This window comes from Theropithecus gelada, chromosome 6 (assembly GCF_003255815.1).
Source record: "Theropithecus gelada isolate Dixy chromosome 6, Tgel_1.0, whole genome shotgun sequence".
Lineage (NCBI taxonomy): Eukaryota > Metazoa > Chordata > Mammalia > Primates > Cercopithecidae > Theropithecus > Theropithecus gelada.
Window position 1 is genome coordinate 86,486,541 of NC_037673.1, and position 18,580 is coordinate 86,505,120.

At 37.0% G+C, this 18,580-nt stretch overlaps 1 protein-coding gene and 1 pseudogene across 1 annotated transcript in view; one reads left to right on the forward strand and one right to left on the reverse strand.

Annotated features, from left to right (window-relative positions):
- The window catches only part of ADGRV1 (adhesion G protein-coupled receptor V1), a 596,167-nt gene that overhangs the window by 449,250 nt on the left and 128,337 nt on the right, over positions 1-18,580 (forward strand). The window lies entirely within an intron of this gene.
- LOC112626141 lies at positions 1,449-9,386 on the reverse strand (annotated as a pseudogene).

Consider the following 18,580-nt stretch of genomic DNA (forward strand, 5'->3'; position numbering starts at 1 on the left):
GACAAATTACTCTAAAAAATGGTTGCAACAATTTAAACCTAACCAGCTATTTTGAAGCATATCCCCACAGCTTCACCAACACATGGTGTCTTGCTCTTTCAAATAGTTGTCCAACAATTTTTTCTAATAGGTTGTTTATTTTTTTCTTATTGATTTGTAGAAATTTTATTTATTTCATGAATATAATCATTTGTCAATTAAATACGTTGCAAATATCTGCTTCTAGTTTTCCTTGTTTTTTAAATTCTGTATATCAAATGAAGTATTCAGGTTTGATACAGTCGTATTAACCAATATTTTCCTTAACTTTTGATTTAGAAAAAAATCCCCCACAGTATTTCAATATCATACTCTCTTATAGTGTTTTGTAAAATATTTAAAGTTTTATTTTTTACACTTAGATATTTTATTCATCTGGAATGTATTTTGTGAATGGTGTCAAGGAGGGATCTACTTTTTAAAAATAATAACCAATTGTTTCAAGAGCATTTATTAAGTAATATCTTTCCCCATTTACTTGTCATTTACTAAAGTTACTATTCAAGTGTGGGTAAACTCTCTCTTCTGTTCCATTTGCTTATCCCTGCATCAACACCATACTCTTTTAATTGTTGTATGATATTTCTCCTTTAATCTGCTAATGATGAGATTATATTGATAGATATTCAAATATTAAAGTCTTTGAAATGCTTAGATAAACCCTTTTTTTAAGTCCACTGTTGGATTCAAATTATTAATACTTAATTCAGGTTTTTGCATGTATATTCTAAGCAAGGCCGGTTTATGATGATTCTTTCTCATATGTTTTTGGTATTTTGGTATCTAAATTATGATAACATAAAAAATGAAGTGGTAAGAAATGGTACCATTTTTTTAAGATGGGATTCTTTGTGCATAAAGATTTGTTTAACTTTTGCTCGTAAAACTATTGATTTTAGAGGTGTAGGGTGAATTTTGACTCTAATTTCTTCAGTAATTTTTGGTCTAGCCATGTTTTCTGGTTTATTGAGTCACTTTTGAGAGTTCTTTTTATTTTTATTTTTTGTTTTTGTATAAAATTTAAATTTTATGATCATGTGTGGACCTTTTTACACTTAACACAGTGGAAATGTTCATATTTATTCTTTCCCCAAAGGAAAAATTTCTGAATCATCACTATGTTGCACAGTAGAATAGGAATTCAGGTACTTAGTCAAGTTAAGAATGCAAATAACAGACAAGATTAACTTCCAAAGTCTGAAGTCATCAACATGATTATGTAGTACTCTATCTCAGGCTTTACCTAAAAATTCATTATTATTCAGATAAAGAAAGCCCCTACTCATATGTTTTTGAAAAGCCTCTGCCCCACCACAATTTCCTGAGATCTGTGAAGAAACTGCAGTCTTGTGATCAGAGTCATATAGTACTGGCAGTTTTGTAATCAAAGGAAAAAATGTCGACTGATTTTATATGTCAATCAGTTGTAGTCAGTTGATCTGATTAGAAACCTTGACAAATGCCTCATGGCGATTGCAAATAACTGCCAATCATATAGGGATGATACAGTAGCTGTTTTGGGATCAGCTCTTGTACAAGAGTAAAGGAACAAAAACATCTGTAAGTAAGGTATCAGAAAAATAATTGTCCACAACCAAAAAGACAAGAAAAGTAATCGAGGTTTCCAGGAATGTGTCCATGTGGTTCCTTCAAGGGGCTCCTCAGGGTGCTGTTGAATGTGTTCCAAGGCCAGCCTGTTGTAAGTCTCACTGATTTCAAACATAGTAAAATGCTGCTGCACTTACTGACAGATACAATCCCACTCCAATCTATCTCATCTGCTGATGGAAGTTCATCATTCTCCATGCTCTATGCAATGGTCCCGAAAACCTTCCTGTTACCATGGCCAGCGTTAGAGTCACTCAACTCTGAATAATCTGGTGGCTTTGGCATTTCAGAGAAAGCCACCAGAAAGTAAATCCCCTGGGTCACTAGGCTCAGAGAAAGGTGAGTGCCACCAGTCTGGAGCACCAGCTACTAGTGATTAAGAACCTTGTGACTGTGGCAGGTCATGCGCGGCCCTGGTCCCTGTGGCCGCTCTGGCACCCCCACCACCGGGCGGCCCCGCTTCTGAGAGTTCTTTTTAGAAAATAGTTTATAATCTAAGTATTCAAATATGTTAGCATTAGATGAGTCATATTATTTTCTGATATCTAAAGTTGTATCTCATTGTTCTTGTGCCTTCCTTCTTCTCATGATCAGTAATGCCAAAGAATGTTAGTATCTTTTCAAAGAATTAACTCTTTAAACAATTATATTTCATTTATGTGATCAATAAATTTTATTAACTGCTATATGCCAGACTGTTCTAACTAACTGGGTTTCTTTTTAAAAAGTAAAGATTAAACAAATCCTAGATCCCAGCATTGTGGATTTTATGAGGCAGAAACAGGTTGTTCAAAAAAGAAAAAATAATTAATTATCTGATATATTAAGAAGATAATAAATGCTATCGGAAAATAAAGCAGAGTGAGGAGAATCAGAAGTGCCACATGTTGGGAGCAGCATGCAGGCTGCAATTTTAAAGAAGGTGGGCAGAAATATTATTGAGAAGATGAGATTTGAGCAAAGATTTAAAGGAGGCAGGGAAGTTAGTCATGTGAGCATCCCAGAAGTAATATTCCTGGTGGAGGGAACAGCCAGTGCAAAGGCCCTAAGGCAGGAGCATGCTGGGCATGTCTGGGGATTGCGAAGAGGCCAGTGTGGCTCCAATAGAGTGAATGAGAGGGAGAAGAGAGAAGTCAGAATAGGTAAGGGTAATGACTCTGAGTTTAAGAAGGCTGTGGGAGGAATGACATAATCTGATTTATAGTTTTAAATATAAACGGAAGCAGAGTAGAAAAGTTATGATGCTATTGCAATGTAAAGGCAAAAAATGATAGTTACTTGGATTAAGGTGGCAACAACTGACATGTAGTGGTGAATTTAGAGTCACCTATCTCTGTTGCCTTCATTTGTCTTTATTTCACCAGTGTTGGCTTATATCATTAGTATTGTCTTCCTGCTTTCTATAGTTGAGTCATTAACCACCTTGTCTTATCCGTTTTGTTCTGCTAATTATAATTATATATATTTTATTAGTCTCCTAATTTTATAATTTATTCTTTCTTTGCCTTACTAAGTTTTGTTTTTCTCAACTTTTATCTGTCAGTTTCTGAAAGAAAGTCTTCCATTATGGTTTTGGATTTGTAAATGTTACTTTATATTAGTGTTTGAATTATATATTTTGAGGCCATTTTCTCTTAGATGCATATAGATCCACACTGTTATATCTTCCAGGGGAAATCATTTTTTGAACCTTTTTAAATCTCTATGAATGTTTTAAAGCCTTACTTTGTATACGATTTCCTATTAGTATTACTACTCCAACTTTCTGTTCTGCTGTGGCATTTCCTGGCCATTTACTTTAGACTTTAAGGGTCATTCATTACTTTAGGTAAATCTTATATAGCACAGATCTGGAACTGTTTATATCCAATCTAGAGCCCTGTTAATTAGTGGGTTTTATACATTTACAGTTATTTTGATTGCTAATAAACTTTGAGTTATTTCTACTAACTTACTTTGTGTTTTCTATGAACTGAGCCTTTTGTTAGCTTCTGTTTTTACTTTTCTTCCATTGATGTGATTAAACACTCCACTTTTTTGGTTACTAATGTGTATGGTTTTTAAAATACATATACTTAAAAATATTTTAAGTTAATAATGTATTTAACTTGTTCTTGAATGATACAAGAACTTTTATTTCCTTGTGTGGTTTATAATCTTTTTATTATAAGCATGGCTAGAATTCTCTGTAGGAATTCCTTGTGCCCTTTGACAGGGTCCTACATGATTTAAAGATTCCAGACCAGTTTTATCTTACATTCTCGGCTTCATGTTCCTGGTCTGTGTGAATAGTGTGAATTTGGATGTCACATCTACATGGGGCAAGGTTTGGAGTTCAAGTTTCTGACTGGTAACTATTTGCCACTCTCCCAGAGCAGTGCGCAAAGATTTTTCTGATTCCCTATTTATGATTTTGGCAGCCGTTCATGGCTCCTAGGTCTCTGCATGTAATTTAGTCCTGGCAATGTGCAAACAGGGCCCTGACATCTCCTCACAGGCATTAAACCCTGCCCTTCCCAGTTCTGATTGCTCTGTGAGCCACAGGACTTCAGTCCTGTTACCCAGTGTGACATTTTGTTGTGGCTTTATTTTTGGCACATGAGGATTTATGATTCCAAATTTTGAGTTACACTATAAATTCCAAATTGTACTATTCTTATTTACATTTTAAGCAATTTATTTGTTTGGAGCAAGGGTGGGGGATTCTTATACATCAGTACTGTCTGCCATATTGACTTGAAGTTCATCTTTCACATTTTTACATTTAACAGATATTCAAATCTTAGTGATTGTTTTTATATTCTGAGTACTTCATTATACAGAGACATTTTTCATTTAACATTTCTTTTTCTCTTAAAGTCACCAAATATCTTGATTTCTTTATGTAAGAGAAATGAAGCATGCAGAAATTCCTAATCAACTACAGTTTTGTGATAACCTGATTTTTTCTACAGATACTAAATTTTAAAAAATTTAAAGTTTGTATTTAATGTGATTGCTTTCTGTCCTTCAAATCTTCCAAAATATAGCTGGAAGACCAAATCTAGTGTAGGCCGGGAGGTTACCTAAGCATTTTGCTGAGGCTTGTGAAAACCACCTATGGTCAGTCTAAGTACAAACACATTCCACTTCATTCTAACAAGGTTTGGTTTACAAACTTCAAGCAGGTTAAAGTCTACATAACACAAAACTCATGGAGAAATCTGCCTCACTGGTTAGACTGAGCAAAGTTTCCTTAAAATTTGAAGAGAGATTCAAGAAGGGTAATATGTCATGGTAGATTATTAACATTAATAATTCCATTTTATTTTAGAAAAGGATGTGTTTTTAGAAGTTTTGTTATTAAGTACTACATCCTCCTAAAGTCTTCCTTCCATTTAAACGTTTTGAGAGCTTGGCCTGATTCCTTATCACAAGAAAGGCAGGGCGTACAGTGTCCTCACCAGTATCTCCATGGAAACTTTTGCTTTGAATTTCTGCTTTGCCTGTATTCTCTCTCTCCACTCTTGATTCTAGCTTCTTTCAGGTGTTTTCTTCTCTGTCTCTTATCCACAGAGCCATGAAACAGTCTTCTTTTGTTTTTGTTTTTTTCTTTTCTTTTCTTCTTTTTTTTTTTTTTTTTGCATTCTGCCAAATTCTAAAAGTACAAATCAGAGTGACAAGCAGACAAAACAGCATAATGGGTGTTTTGGTGAACATTCTTTTTATCCCCCTGTTATGCTGCCAAGGCTGGAGTGCAGTGGCATGATCATAGCACACTACAGCCTCAAACTCCTAGGTGCAAGCGGTCCTCCCACCTTGACTTTCCCAGTAGATAGGACTGCAGGCATGCTAATTTTGTTATTTTTTTTGTAGAGACAAGGTCTCACTATTTTGACCAGGCTATTCTCCAACTCCTGGCCTCAAGCAATCCTCCCACCTTAGCCTTCCAAAGCACTGGGATTTCAGATGTGAACCACTGCATCCAGACTGACATCCTTATTTTTAAAGCTTCCTCTGCCGTCTGTAACACAGGAACTTTTGCAATGGCTCTGTTTCTCCTTCTAGCCCTATCGTTCTTCCACCATCCAGCCTGCCACCATATGTTGTATGCCATCCACCCTTTTTGATGTCCTTAATTCTCACTGCCTCCCTCTTGAGCTGTCTCTGGAAAGAAACCAAATTTTCCTCACTTTCTGTTGAAAAGCAAATCCATCTTCTCTTGGTGTCACCTTGTCTTTGTCTTGAGGTCCATGCACTTACTTCCCAATGGACTATTAAGGAGTTTTGCTGAACAAATTATTTCCCCAAGAATAATTCTGTTTATAAGATTTTAAAATAATATTTTTCTCTTCCCAATATATGTTTTAGAATGATTTTACAACTTTTTGCTTAACTCCAATTTTCTGAAATATTACTAACTCAGGTTTTGTTAGATAATGAAAATTTCAAGAATGTAGTTCTTGTGAATGGTAAACTATTCATTTATATTTATATTATTTACTAGGCTAATTTAGTTAGAGCAAAAGGAATCTAAAAATATCTTGAATTGAGAAGCCAATATAGCTTGGGTATGAATAGTATAGATGAAATCATGTATCTGCCTGCCTAGTTTCAAATCTTCCTCCATCACTTACTAGCTGGGGTGACCTTAGACAAGTTATTTAACCTCTCTGTTCTTTGGTTTCCAATCTATAATATCTAATAATAATAATAATAATCGTCTCTCTCTCTCTCTCTCTCTCTATATATATATATATATATACACACACATATCTTACAACAATGCCTAGCACCTAGTAGGCACTATATACATGTGTCAGCTAAGATTTACTTACACACAGAATCTCAAGAACAAAAATATGAGATAAAGGAAGCTGACAGATGAGGGTTTCAGATTAAGTGTTATAGATATGTGATGTTAAAAAATATACTTAATGAAGAAATCATTATGTTTCATTATATATTCTAATATACTCTAAATGAATTCACAATGTTCTTCACATAAGGAGGTAAGGCATATATCCTTAAATAGCTCTTAGTATTTTTTTCTGGCTCCTTAGGAAATCTGATAAAAGTAACTTACTCCTTTCAAGAGCTCTGCTAATGCTGGGTACAGTGGCTCACACCTGTAATCCCAACACTTTGGAAGGTTGAGGCAGGAGGATTGCTTGAAGCCAAAAATTCTAGACCAACCTGGGCAACAAAGCAAGAGCCTGTCTCTACAACAAATAAAAAAACTTGACCAGGCATGCGGGTGAGCACCTGTAGTCCTAGTTGCTAGAGAGGCTGAGGCAGGATCACTTGAGCCCAGGAGTTGGAGTCTGAAGTGACCTATGATTGTTCAACTGTGCTCAAACATGAGAAACAGAGCAAGACCCTGTCTCAACATGTGTGTGTATATATGTGTATATATATTTATACATGTATATATTTATACATATATACACATTTATACATATATATATTTTGAGACAGGGTCTTGCTCTGTTGTCCATATATATATATTTGTGTGTGTGTGTGTATATATATGATTGTTTTTAAAAGGAACTATGTTAAAATATTGGTTACCCAGGGGATTCACAATGCCCATGAAGCCCATTCTTATACCTCAGATTAAGAATCCCTGGCTTAAGAGTTTCTGGCAGGAAATTAAATGCAAGAAAATAAAAATAAAATATTTTTAAATGTTAAAGATTATACAACTTAGATGACCTTTTTGTTGCCAGGGACTCTGATGGATCTAAAATGCTACCCTACTTGCTAGCTAGTAAGTTAGCCTGCCACAGTTTCATGGATACTGACAGATACGAACATTCTAGGTCAGAGACAATGCAATTTTATCATTCATGGCACAGCACACAGCACTGCTCCATGTTCGCATCAGTTCTCCTTGCCCCAAAGACCCAGGCAGGCAACACAAAGCAGCCCAGGAGGATGCTGTGCATGCAGTGGATTTGCATCACAGCTGAGGATATCCAAGTTTAGGAAAGCCCAATCTTTTATAACAAGTACAAGCAAACATGCCTTATCTTTGCAGTAGAAGGACATGTCTTTTTTATACTAGACAGTAAGCAAATCTGCTGTCTGCTTTAGAGGAAAGCAACTGTGTCTATCCTCCAAAGTGGATCATATATTCTTAAAAAAAAAAAAAAAAAAAAAAGTCCAGAATGAAAGCTGTCAGTGCCTCTGCTTGCAAGCCATGCAGAAACAAAGAAAAAGAATTGTCTCCCAATGTTTGTCCCATCAAGTCAGGAAGGGAAAATTTTGTCATATATTAGTTGGGAGAGGGTGGATAAAGTTAGTTATGTGGATGGATAGATAACTAATAAGCTCTTCGCTGTAATCAGAAATAAGAAAAGAACATGACGTATATGATGTTTGCCTTCAGGGAGCTAACAGTCTGGTGATAGTGACAGGTTTTAAACAGATAAGCCATAAAATGATTAATTGCAATTTAGATAAGTTTCAGCAGAAGAAATGAAGATTTATGAAACTATATATTGAGGGACTTGATCTAGTTTATGATATCAAAGAAAGTGTCCCTGAGGAGGTAACATTTGAAAACAAGGCCTAACAGACAGAATAAAGTTGAGCATCTCTTATCCTAAAACCTAAACACTACAAAATCCAAAACTTTTTGACCGCCAACATGACATCACAAGTGGAAAATTCCATACCTGACCTCATGTGATAGGCCACAGTCAAAATGCAGTCAAACTTTGTTTCATGCACAAAATTATTAAAATTATTGTACAAGTTACCTTTAGGGTATGTGCATAAGGTATACATGAAACATAAATGAATTTTGTGTTTAGACTTAGGTTCCATCCCTAAGGTATTATATAAGCAGATATTCCTAAATCCGAAAAAAATTCAAAATCTAAAACATTTTGGGTCCCAAGCATTTCAGATACTTCACTTGTGGTAGGAATTGTCAGGTAAAGAGTAGGGAATACAATATTCCGGGTAGAAGGAAGACCCTATTGAATGAAGGAACCCTGTATTATTAGAGAAACTACAAGAAAGTCAGGATTACTAGAGCATTGTAAGACAAGCAGGAGCCAGATTGGATTTTGGACTTGATTTTGATGGCAATGCAAAGGCAGTGAAGGGTTAAGAAAGAGAATTACCTCATTATATTAGCATTTTAAAATGCCCCTTCATTGTTGTACGTGGGATTGGTTGTAGGGAAAAGGATGAATGCAGACATTAGAGTTAAGAGCTTATTGCTACAAGCCCAGCAAGAGGTGATAGTGCTCTGGCTACAGACAGTGACAGTGTGGATGAAGAGAAATGAATGGATTCAAAAACTATGTTTATAAAGTGTAGTTGTCAGACCTGCATGATTGATTTCATCTAGAGGGAGTAAAAGAAAGTCGTGGATGATTCTCAGATTTCTGGCATGGGCAACTGTGCAGGCAGAGTGCCTAGAATTAACTAGCCTCTTGGGGATTCATCTCATAAATTCACTTCTATTTCAGTGACAGCAAGCATGCTAGATATATACACACAGGGAACCTGATTCTCTCCAGAGCCCTAAGAACTAACTTTGGTACAGATAAAAGATGAGCTGTAGGGAATTGAGATGTCACACTCACCTCAATATACAGGTAGTTTTTACTTGAATTCATAGAAGAAAGAATACCTTTGTGCTCTCAGTTGGTTACAAATTGCACCTCACATTTTCCTACCAGTATGATCCCTTTTAAGCTGTATAATTTACACTGGGGTATGATGCCATCATTAATGCTCCCCATGTTGATTCTAATGAGGCATATGTCCTTTTCTCATGCGGAGAAAAGAATGCTCTCACTACCCACAGATATTCTGAATATATAGTTGATATTCAACCATATCAAATATTGAACCTGGTGCTTCCAATATGTAAGTTATTCCTTAGGATTAAGAAACTACTAAAAGCATTTTCTTGGAGTATTTAAAATACAATTGACAAAAATCCAACTCAAGCTAACATAAGAAAATGTGTAGCTCATATAAGTAAAAACTTTCAGAGCAGGGTAGGACTCAGGCAGTCATAGATACCCAAGATGTCATCACGCTGCTGTCTTGCTCCATGACTCCCTTCTGGAGTCCTTTGTTACCCTCGTTATTGGGCAGGCTTTCTTCATGAAGTACAAAAGGAAGTCACTGGCAGCTCTAGGCCTACACAGTCCATCTGATTTCCCCGTGGAAAAGTGTCTCGCTTCCTGACCATGAAAACAGGGAAGACTGAGTCATGTATTCACCTCTGAGCTAAAGCTCTGATTGTCCAAGTTGGGTCACCTGCTTGCCTTGGCCAGTCTAACTGGAATCATATTTGGTTCTGGTTCTAATCTGTTCTCCACAAGAAGAGGAGATTTTATCCCAGAACATGGGGAAATAAAGATGGATGGGCATGCAAACAAACAAATAATAAATGCCCACTTCAGATAAGTAAATTGGGGAAGAGCTGAAACATCACAGAATGATTTCAGTACAGGCTAGTGTAGAATTGCAGATGTGGAAGGTTAAAACAAGGTACATTGATATGAGATGAAGAAAAGATATTTATGCAGTAATACACATGAAAAGATAGAAAGACTGTAGTATGTTGCTTGTGAATCCATAGGTGTCAAAGTTTTAAAAACAAAGATGTACAAGGATGAATAAAAACTATGTCTAGAATGTGGGAATGATGGTTTAATTTTGGTATTTTACTACTCTTAAATTAGATCCTTGTATCTGAGGTGGAACTCCTCAGCTAAAGAAAACTGAAAACAATTAGAAAGATCCGGAAGAGCTCTATGAAGATGAGTAATGGGTAGAAAGTAAAATTTAAAAATCAATAAATTAGTATGTAGTGTTTTGTCCATGCAAAATAAAGCTCTTTGAGGAGGATAAAATATATACAATTATTGCAATAGCAAAAGAGAAATATAATGCTTTTACATATATGGTTTCAATTCAGAAAAAAATGCAGCTATTTTTCTCTTTGCATCCATACTCAAAATAAAACAGAATAAAAGAAGTTCAAGCAGGTGCACGAAATATTTGTATGAGAGATAAATATTTTTAACTTGGAGTTAATAACTGTTAGAATGAATTTCAAGCCTTCTCTGGGATATTTTAAAGTAGAGTTCCTTCTCATATGTTTGGACCGTGGGGCACTGTACTGCTCAAGGGTAGAGTGACCAGTTAGATGACTGTATGCTTCATGAGGACAGGAATCCTCTGTTGGGAAAATTCACATCTGATGGGCTGGAGCATAACGGTCTCTAAAATATTTGTTAAGTATGTGTTGATGTTAATTTGTATTTCACTTAGTTGTTAATTATATGTTTGGAATCTGTTTTATGGATCTGTTTAACAAATATTACATTTATATTGGTGTTGTCGTCATACATACATGGCATCATACGTAGACTGCCAACTTTCTAGCTGCTGTGTTTTCAGTGAGTAGAAGCTAGATGTGCTCAGTAAAAGATGATGACAAGAAGAGACTGATATGGTTTCCAGTTATCTGCAATTTTGGATCATCTGATCCATTGTCTCCATCTGTTGTCAACTAAGTATTCATTTCAGGAGTAATTATGGAAGATGAGGTTTGTTAATATTACAAGTTATAATGAATATGAAGGACACAGTCATAACACCTTTATGAATAGACTCAATATTGCATCCAGGTCTTTAGGGAATTAAGCAACAGAATTTAGGTTCAGAAAAAAAACTTAAGGACCATCTTCTACCCAATCTTATCTTCTTCTCTAGTTATCTCATTATTTAAGTGATGATGTGATTGAGACCTAATTATGTTAAGAGACTTGCCCATTTACACTGTTGGTGGGAGTGTAAATTAGTTCAACCATTGTGGAATACAGTGTAGTGATTCCTCAAGGATCTGGAACCAGAAATACCATTTGACCCAGCAATCCCATTCCTGGGTATATACCCAAAGGATTATAAATTATTCTACTAGAAAGACACATGCACGCGTATATTTATTGCAGCACTATTCACAGTAGCAAAGACTTGGAACCAACCTAAATGTCCATCAATGATAGACTGGATAAAGAAAATGTGGCACATATACACCATGGAATACTATGCAGCCATAAGAAAGGATGAGTTCATGTCCTTTGTAGGGACGTGGATGAAGCTGGAAACCATCATTCTCAGCAAACTAACACAGGAACAGAAAACCAAACACCACATGTTCTCACTCATAAGTGGGAGTTGAATAATGAGAACACGTGGACACAGGGAGGGGAACATCATACAGTGGGGCCCATTGAGAGGTGGGGGTTTAGGGAGGGGATAGCATTAGGAGAAATACCTAATGTGGATGACAGGTTGATGGGTGCAGCAAACCACCATGGCACGTGTATACCTATGTAACAAACCTGCAGGTTCTGCCCATGTATCCCGGAACTTAAAATATAATAATAAAAAAAGGAGGGAGAGACTTGTGCAATTTGAAATAACCTCTTTATGGCAGAAACTGAACTAAAACCTACTTGAAAGAATTTCAATTTCCTGAAGCTAGAGGAGAGTTTTCAGAGGCCTATCTTAACATCAATATTGATTTCAGTTGGTCAATATAATCTCTACCTTCATATCATCTTGAGACTCAATTGGTTGACCATTTTCATAATGCTCTAAGAATGAACTCAACACAGACATTAAACACATGCATACTATGTTTGTTTTTCCTTATGTATATTTAAGGAAAGTAATATATTTGAGGAGAACTTAGGGGATGTGGCTAAAATTAGCCCTCCACTAGGAAGTATTTTTGAGGATGAAGAAATGTGGAAGTTATTTAACTGCTTTACAGATGTTTTAAGCTTGAGGCTCTTAGTTTTATTCATTTACTGTGATCTAATTACTCTAATTCGTTCACCACTGACCAAGGAAGACATAGTCGTTCAGTTCAAAGATCTCCCCAAGCCCTGCCTGAACTTCTCTGAAATCAGTAGAGTAGTTAATGCATGATGAAAAGATTGTGGTTTGCTACAGCAAATTATTTTTATCTTAGATAATAAAAACAGCCAAGGAGTCATAATGGTGGGAGTCACCAGAAATGATAATGAATTATAATAAATATCACAGTGCAATTGATATATTAAAAACAACAGCTTTCTTACAGCCACCAAGTAAACTGTTTTATATCATTCACAGCTAGGCCAGAGTTGTTCCTTGGACCTAAGGAAACATGCCTACCTAGGATGTTCAAACAAATGTTATATTGCCTAAGTGGGATATGTTCAGGGTTTTAGCCAATCACATTGCAGACAGCTATCTTTAAATATTAAAGCAGGATAATTTAATCTGAATTGAATTTCAGTATTAGAAAATAGAGCAGCCTTTTAAAAATAATACCCTCCACATTACCAAACAATCTCTGTCCTGTTTCCTTTATGCAGTTATAAAATTATGGAAGTCAGGGTTTTAACAAACTTGTGCTTGTAGACCCATAAATGGAAGGCACCCTAGAAAGCAGCCTCCATGACAGTTTCACATGTGATTCGGAGTGCTGAAAGGGCTTACTGTTTGGCTTCAACTCTTTATTGAGATCCTTAAAACTTGATTTCTGGGTGTTTTTTTTTTCCTTCCCAAGAGAACAAACAAGCTATAGTTCGAGGCAGTACTAACCCCAAGCATTTTTATTAATGTTTACTCAGCAACAGTCTGAGCTTTGTATGGTTGCTTTATCCCCAATTCACTGTGTATCTGCAATTTCCTGTTCACCATCTGGGAAAATCAGATGTAACTCTTATGAGAAGAGGCACCAACGTTCCATCTCTACTTCATTATTTCAGATATAATCAAAGGAGTAAATCTACAGTGTGTTCTTGGCTGTAATGCAGTAGAGTTGTCCATTGTCTGGATACAAATCCATTTGTGTTCATCTTCTTCTAAAGGAATCTCTTTTCCAGATATAGTTCTATTAAATACTCTATCAATAGTTAATGCTTAAGGTTTGTCAGGTTCAAGCTGATAAGCCATACTTCTTAAAAAAACTAGTATTCTTTTATCTTGATGCTGATACTCTTCGGGGCTCTAGAGGTTCTTGCTACCACTTTTGTAAGGAGACATTGCTCAGTGCTCTGCCCCAGCAGCCATTTTGTTCAGAGAAACCGTGTACACAGTGGTTACAGCAGGGACTCGGGAGCCAGACCAACTGCTTGGGTTCAAACTCTGGTTCTGCCTCCTCCTAGAATTTAACCTTGAGAAGTTAAATAACCTCTCTGTGCCTCAGTTCCTCCATTTATAAAATGGGGATGATAATTCTAGTAATTACCTCTTAGGATTATTGTGAGGATTAAGTAAGTTATTCTAAGTATTACTGAGAAGAGTGCTTAGCACTTAGTGGGCAGTACTTAAAGGTTAGATATTTGTATAGCTGCTCTTATCTCAAGGCTTTGCATTTGCTGTTTCTTCTATCTAGAATATTCTTTCAAACTTCACATGGTATGCCCTCTCCAGATGTCACTCCTCAAATAGGACTTTCCTGGTCATCTTTTTCACTGTTCCTATTTGCTGCTTTATTTTTTTAAAGCCTTGATCACCATCCAATATTATATTTTATATTTATTTTATATTTTGAACTCCCTGATTCTTCAAAAAGAAAGTAATCTTAATGAGGTCTTTTGTATAAGACTGTATGCCTAGAGTCTAGAACAGTGTCTGGTATGTACATAGTAGATGCTCAACAAATATTTGGAGAATGAATGAAGAAATTATTATAGAAAGATATTTATATTAGAATGCATTTCTGTAGATGTATGAACCTCTCTATCAGAACTCTCCAGAGCACAAAATAATCACAATTACTACAAGATAAATTAGATCTTGTTTTAGGCTGTGCTTGCAATGCATTGAACACTAACCTCATATGAAACACTTAAGAGTGTCTACAGGGACTCACAACATAAGCCTGATCTTTTAGTTTGACTTCTCAAAGTCAGTTATATTTTCAATATAAATGAAGTAAAACATACACTTGAAACAGAAAAAAATAGTACAAGTTTAAAAATTTAAGACAGTTCTCTACATACAAAAATGATAATACTTTCTATCACTGGTCAAGAAAAACTCACTATTTTAAGTAGTAATCACTTGTGTGCATTTTTTTCAGTATTGCTATTAGAAGAACTTTCTCATTTTCAATTTTGAATCATTCAACAATGCATTGTTAGAGCTGTTGCTTTGCTTTACCACATACCACCGGGTAAAATAGCCAAAGTCTGTTTAAGCAGGTTAAGTAAAAATGGAAAATGTCAGAAAAATGGAAGACCTCCTAGCCCACACCAGAATTGCACTTGCTTTGATACTATTATCTCAATAATGTCAAACAAAAATGAATTGACTTTGCCTTTTGAAATTTTATTTAGCTACGCACTGTCAGTACCTTAAAGATAAAAGAATAAATGTTTCTTCTTTCTTGAACCCTTACTGTGTACCAATATGCTTAACATTGAGTGGGATACAAAAATGCGTAAAGTTACGTTCTTGAAAAGTTTATAGTCTCTTTAGAGCAACAAGACAAAAAAACCATAAGAAATCAGTACATATCAGTAAATCATTCGTTTCTAAAAAAATTCAGATGTAGGAAGATTATGGTGGGTGGTTGAGAACACAAGAAGAGAGTGATGCTTTGCCAAACATTAAAGGATGAAAAGCATTTTATTAGGTAATTTGGAAGGAGAAGAGAACATTCCATGCATGAAACACAGCCTGAGCAAAGATAAAAATGACAAATTATGCCAGACATTCAAAAAGAAGAATTGGTACCATTACTGTTGACACTATTCCACAAGACAGAGAAAGAGGGAATCCTCCCTAAATCATTCTATGAAGCCAGTGTCACCCTGATACCAAGAACAGGAAAGGACATAACCAAAAAAATTACAGATGAATATCCCTGATGAACATACATGCAAAAATCCTTAACAAAATACTGGCTAACCGAATCCAGCAACATATCAAAAATATAAGCCACCATGATCAAGTGGGTTTCATACCAGGGATGCAGGGATGGTTTAACATATGCAAGGCAGGGGGCGTGCCCAAGATGGCCTAATAGGAACAGCTCCAGCCTCCAGCTCCCAGTGTGAGCAACACAGAAGATGGGTGATTTCTGTATTTTCAACTGAGGTACCGGGTTCATCTCACTGGGGTGTGTCGGACAGTTGGCGCTAGTCCACGGGTACAGCCCAACCAGTGAGAGCTGAAGCAGGACGAGGCATCGCCTCATCTGGGAAGTGCAAGGGAGAAGGGAATTCCTTTTCCTAGCCAAAGGAAATTGAGACACACAATACCTGGAAAATCAGGTAACTCCCACCCTAATACTGTGCTTTACCAAGGGTCTTAGCAAACTGCACACCAGGAGATTGTATCCCACACCTGGCCCAGAGGGTCCCACGCCAACAGAGCCTCCCTCATTGCTAGCGCAGCAGTCTGAGATCTAACTGCAAGGTGGCAGCGAGGCTCGGGGAGGGGCGCCCGCCATTGCTGAGACTTAAGTAGGTAATCAAAGCCTCCAGGAAGCTCGAATTGAGTGGAGCCCACCACAGCTCAAGGAGGCCAGCCTGCCTCTGTAGACTCCTCCTCTGGGGACAGGGCATAGCTAAACAAAAAGCAGCAGAAACCTCGGCAGAGGTAAATGTCCCTGTCTGACAGCTTTGAAGAGAGCAGTGGATCTCCCAGCACGGAGGTTGAGATCTGAGAATGGACAGACTGCTTGCTCAAGTGGGTCCCTGACCCCTGAGTAGCCTAACTGGGAGACATCCCCCACTGGGTGCAGACCGACACCTAACACCTCACATGGCGGGGTACACCCCTGAGATAAAGCTTCCAGAGCAAGAATCAGACAGCAACACTCACTGTTCCACAATATTCTATCTTCTGCAGCATCCGCTGCTGATACCCAGGCAAACAAGGCCTGGAGTGGACCTCAAGCAAACTCCAGCAGACCTACAGCTAAGGGTCCTGACTGTTAGAAGGAAAACTAACAAACAGAAAGGACACCCACACCAAAACCCCATCAGTACATCACCATCATCAAAGACCAAAGGCAGATAAAACCACAAAGATGGTAAAAAAGCAGGGCAGAAAAGCTGGAAATTCAAAAAATCAGAGCACATCTCCCCCTCCAAAGGAATGCAGCTCATCACCAGCAACGGAACAAAGCTGGATGGAGAATGACTTGGATGAGTTGAGAGAAGAAGGCTTCAGTCGATCAAACTTCTCAGAGCTAAAGGAGGAACTACGTACCCAGCGCAAAGAAACTGAAAGCCTTGGAAAAAGAATGGATGAATGGCTAACTAGAATAATCAATGCAGAGAAGACCTTAAAAGAACTGATAGAGATGAAAACCATAACATGAGAACTACGTGACAAATGCACAAGCTTCAGTAACCAACTGGATCAACTGGAAGAAAGAGTATCAGCGATTGAAGGTCAAATGATGAAATGAAGTGAGAAGACAAGTGTAGAGAAAAAAGAGTAAAAAGAAATGAACAAAGCCTCCAAGAAATATAGGATTATGTGAAAAGACCAAATCTACGTCTGATTGGTGTGCCTGAAAGTGATGGGGAAAATGGAACCAAGTTGGAAAACACTCTGCAGGATATCATCCAGGAGAACTTCCCCAACCTAGTAAGGCAGGCCAACATTCAAATTCAGGAAATACAGAGAATGCCACAAAGATACTCCTCGAGAAGAGCAACTCCAAGACACATAATTGTCAGATTCACCAAAGTTGAAATGAATGAAAAAATGTTAAGGGCAGCCAGAGAGAAAGGTTGGGTTGCACACAAAGGGAAACCCATCAGACTAACACTAGATCTCTTGGCAGAAACTCTCCAAGCCAGAAGAGAGTGAGGGCCAATATTCAACATTCTTAAAGAAAAGAATTTTAAACCCAGAATTTCATATCCAGCCAAACTAAGTTTCATAAGTGAAGGAGAAATAAAATCCTTTACAGATAAGCAAATGCTTAGAGATTTTGTCACCACTAGGCCTGCCCTACAAAAGATCCTGAAGGAAGCATTAAACATGGAAAGGAAGAACAGGTACCAGCCATTGCAAAAACGTGTCAAAATGTAAAGTCCATCAATGCTGGGAAGAAACTGCATCAACTAGCGAGCAAAAGAACCAGTTAATATCATAATGACAGGATCAAGTTCACACATAACAATATTAACCTTAAATGTAAATGGACTAAATGGTCCAATTAAAAGACACAGACTGGCAAATTGGATCAAGAGTCAAGACCCATCAGTTTGCTGTGTTCAGGAGACCCATCTCACATGCAGACACACATAGGCTCAAAATAAAGGGATGGAGGAAGATCTACTAAGCAAATGGAAAACAAAAAAAAAGCAGGGGTTGCAATCCTAGTCTCTGATAAAACAGACTTTAAACCATCAAAGATCAAAAGAGACAAAGAAGGCCATTACATAATGGTAAAGGGATCAATTCATTAGGAAGAGCTAACTATCCTAAATATATATGCACCCAATACAGGAGCACCCAGATTCATAAAGTAAGTCCTTAGAGACTTACAAAGAGACTTAGACTGCCATACAATAATAATGGGAGACTTTAACACCCCACTGTCAACATTAGACAGATCAACGAGACAGAAAGTTAACAAAGATATCCAGGAATTGAACTCAACTCTGCACCAAGTGGACCTAATAGACATCTACAGAACTCTCCACCCCAAATCAACAGAATATACATTCTTCTCAGCACCACATCACACTTACTCCAAAATTGACCACATAGTTGGAAGTAAAGCACTCCTCAGCAAATGTAAAAGAATAGAAATTATAACAAACTGTCTCTCAGACCACAGTGCAATCAAACTAGAACTCAGGACTAAGAAACTCAATCAAAACCAGTCAACTACATGGAAACTGAACAACCTGCTCCTAAATGACTACTGGGTACATAACGAAATGAA